Below are 4,430 nucleotides of genomic sequence, written 5' to 3'. Positions count from 1 at the left end.
CCTAAGGATGGAGGAGAGATGGTACATTTAACGTCACAATCTATTATGCGAGTTTCACCCACAGCAGAGATTTTAAAGCTTTCACGTAGTAGAAATGAATGCGACAACAGCCAAAGCATGTCGCTTACAAGTCTGCATGTTCTGCTGTCTCTGTGTGAATGAATGGCGTCAAACACGTTCAACGCTTACTGTGTTACATGAACTTCAGTCACTTCAGAGCTTTCTTCACCATTTCACTTGACAAACTGCCAAAATAACACAGTGAAAAGCCTATGTGTGATATTATATTGTAGATCTACTGTTGTGTTGGGTTTTGTTCAATATGATGTTAAGTGGCAGATCCGTGGGCTTTCTGCAGTTGAATATAATAAGAGACCTTCTTTTTCCCAGAGAAAACCTAAAATACTATGTGGAGGATGTAAGATAATAATTATATGACTACGTGGTGAACCTATGAACCTTGTATTTAAAGGATTAGTCCACTTTTAAATGAACTTTTCCTGATAATTTACTCAAACCCATGTCATTCAAGATGTCTTTCTTTCATCAGTCGAAAAGAAATTAAGGTTTTTGATGAAAACATTCCAAGATTTTTCTCCATATAGTGGACTTCAATGGCCTCCAGATGGTTGAAGGTCAAAATTACAGTTTCAGTGCAGCTTCAAATGGCTTTAAATGATACCAGATGAGGAATAAGGGTCTTATCTAGCCAAACGATCGGTCATTTTCGAAAAAAAAATACAACTGTATATGCTTTATAAACACAAAATATTGCCTTGAGTGTACTTCTGGTTTCCGCATTCTTCAAAATGTCCTTCAAATGTCCTACGCATTTCCTATTCAACTTACGGAAAAAAAACTAAACTGGCGCCGCGTTCGTTCCGTAAGTAGAATAGGAAAGGCATAGGACATACAGCGTAAGCTTTTTGAAGAATGCGGAAACCGGAAATACGTTCAAGGCGATATTTTGTGTTTATAAAGCATATACAGTTGTATTTTTTTTTTTGAAAATGACCGATCGTTTCGTTAGATAAGACCCTTATTCCTCGTCTGGTATCGTTTAAAGCTCTTTGAAGCTGCACTGAAACTATAATTTTGACCTTCAATCGTTTGGGCTCCATTGAAGTCCACTATATGGAGAAAAATCCTGGAATGTTTTCATCAAAAACCTTCATTTCTTTTCAACTGACAAAAAGAAAGACATGAACATCTTGGATGACATGGGGGTGAGTAAATTATCAGGAAAAGTTTATTTAAAAGTGGACTGATCCTTTAAACAATTATCACCTTGTGTTGTTGGCCAGATAAAATGACAGAGAAAAGAAAAACTGACATAAATTTTTGCTGTATTATTTGTCTCCCCTTCAAAAACTGCTCTTGAGATAATTTTATGTTTATTGTCCCCCCCAACTGTTAGATGAAATTTACGCCCCTAGATTTGTTTTGCATGGCATTTCATGCCAAGTACCCTACTCTGAGCTTGCAGGAGAAGTCACATTTAGCCCTGACAAACAGTCAGCAAATGTTTTCAAAGCTGTTTTTGAGGTGGTTAGGCTGGTCACCACCCCGAGGGTGGACAAGTTTGTGGGTCAACTCAGAAATGCATTGCAGTTTAAAGGTGTAGATTAGGGCCAAAGATCACCTCCGGCTGGTAAACACTTACCTTGGCCCTGTAAAAAGCTCTGTAACTTACCTGAACCAACCTCATCTCACCTGCACTGATAAAACCCAGCACTGGCCCCCAATGTAGCTCACCGTTCCATATCCTGTTGCATGCCACAAAGATTAATCCATGTGAGGAGATGACTGCAGAAAAGGGGAGAGTTTTTCGGTCACGGACACATCACAGTGCCGCTTGAGCAACCCCAACAGTGCCGTTATTCGCAAGGGCAGTCAAGCCTACATACACCGCTCAATAAACGCCGGCTCCCGGGAGAGCGACAGGCCACCCTGCAGGAGCAATATATTTGCATTTGTTCGCTGAGAGATAGGAGGGACAACGCCCTCTCAGTGAAGGTGAGACAGAATTAATGTGGGAGACAGGTAGACAGCGAGGACGTGCTGATATCTGCTGTAATGATGGATTTGACTTTATCTTTCCAGAGCGGAGAGTAATGTTAATGCCATGACGTGTTATTGCCGTACTCACAGCGGAGGCCGTGGTGATTATGCAAATAACTTCAGCTGTGACACGGACAAGGCCACACAGACTGTACAGAGTTTGTTAGGTATGTCTGGGATGTAATAATAATATATAAGCACGCTTTCAACAGAGTGAATATTTCATAAAGACATATGTTCATCATGGGACATAGAACATGATGATGTGAAACAAAGGGCGTGAAGTGGCAAGGCTGCAGACGCCAGTCTAGTACTTCATTTGAACAGCACAACAGCGCCACCCCGTGGTCACATATCTGTGTGACATCCACAGTCATCCAGATATGTGCGGCTGAACCACTTAAAAAGCTTGACATCTGTGACGCTGGATAATATCTGATGACGTTCAACATCTCAGGTAAATTCTCAAGAGTCAAGAAAAAGATTAAAGCAGTTATGAAATATTTTGAAAGCCGAATGCAAGTCTTGTTTTAATTCATTTAAATTCACAATGAAGTTTCTGAGATTGATTATCATTCTTATTATTATTTTGTTAACTAATCTAACTTCTTTTCTTGTGGACATTCTAAAACGCTTAACGTGAAAGTGCTTATCGTGGCTTAATTTACTAAGACAGTGTTATTAACAAACCAAACTTAGTAAACATCATACTAATAAAGCATACTATGTACAGAAATGCAATGAGCCCAGAATATGAACGCAATACGTTTAATTACACATTAAAGGGTTAGTTCACCCAAAAATGAAAATTCTGTCATTTATTACTTACCCTCATGCCGCTCCACACCCGTAAGATCTTCATTCATCTTCGGAACACAAATTAAGATATTTTAGTTGAAATCCGATGGCTCAGTGAGGCCTTCATAGGGAGCAATGACATTTCCTCTGTCAAGATCCATAAAGGTACTAAAAACATATCTAAATCAGTTCATGTGAATACAGTGGTTCATTATTAATATTATAAAGCGACGAGAATATTTTTGGTGTGCCAAAAAAAAACAAAATAACGACTTATAAAGTGATGGCCTATTTTAAAACAATGCTTCAGGAAGCATCGGAGCACAATGAATCAGTGTATCGAATCTGCTATTCAGAGCGCCAAAGTCACGTGATTTCAGCCTTTGGCAGCTTGACACGCGATCTGAATCATGATTCGATACACTGATTCATTTATGCTCCGATGCTTCATGAAGCAGTGTTTTGAAATCGACCATCACTAAATAAGTCATTATTTTGTTTTGTTTTTTGCCGCACCAAAAGTATTCTCGTCACTTTATAATATTAATATTGGACCACTGTACTCACATGAACTGATTTAAATATGTTTTTAGTACCTTTAAGGATGGAAATGTCATTGCTCCCTATGCAGGCCTCACTGAGCCATCGGATTTCAACTAAAATATCTCAATTTGTGTTACGAAGATGAATGAAGGTCTTACAGGTGTGGAACGACATGAGGGTGAGTAATAAATGACAGAATTATCATTTTTGGGTGAACTAACCCTTTAAGCATTTTCCTCCCATAAAGAAAACGCTTAACGTGGCTTAATGTAAGACAGTGACATTAAAAGACCAAACTTAGTAAACACTATACTAATAAAGCATAGCCTACTATACAGAAAAAAATTGGTTTGTGCAAAATTTGATCTTTTAATATCACTATCTTTTAATATTAGGCTACATTAAGCGACGTTAAGCGTTTTCTTTATTACGGTTTTCTATGGGAGGGAAAAACTTAACGTGTAATTAAACACATTGCGTTCATATTCTGAGCTCATCTGCTTTGCAGTACATAGTATGGTTTATTAGTATGATGTTTACTGAGTTTGGTCTTTTAATATCACTGTCTTAGTACATTAAGCCATGTTAAGGTTTTTCTATGGAAGGAAAACGCTTAATGTGAAAATAAACATGTTGCGTTCAAATTCTGGGCTCAACTGCTTTTCTATAGATATTAGTATGATGTTTACTGAGTTTGATCTGTTAATATCACTGTCTTAGTACATTAGGACACGTTAAGTGTTTTAGAATGTCCCTTTTCTTGGGCATAATGCATAAAATTTAAAATACATTTGTGCACGCTTCTTTAGCCATTTAAATTTAATTTATTCTGGTTAAATGTCTATCTGACTGCCATCTATCTGTTAATAGCTATTTTGGTTATAGCTATAGCTAGCTTGGTTGGTATATTAATATATTTATACGATCATTAAAGTGTCCCTTTCCGCGTCCGAGTGTCTCTCTTACCTTTAATCTCCACCAGTAAAATGTATGTGAATATTATTTAAACTTCTTGTTGTTGAACAGTA

Source organism: Megalobrama amblycephala, linkage group LG15, assembly GCF_018812025.1.
Source record: "Megalobrama amblycephala isolate DHTTF-2021 linkage group LG15, ASM1881202v1, whole genome shotgun sequence".
NCBI lineage: Eukaryota > Metazoa > Chordata > Actinopteri > Cypriniformes > Xenocyprididae > Megalobrama > Megalobrama amblycephala.
The sequence above is the reverse complement of the archived record's forward strand: the minus strand, read 5'-3'. Positions refer to the sequence as shown.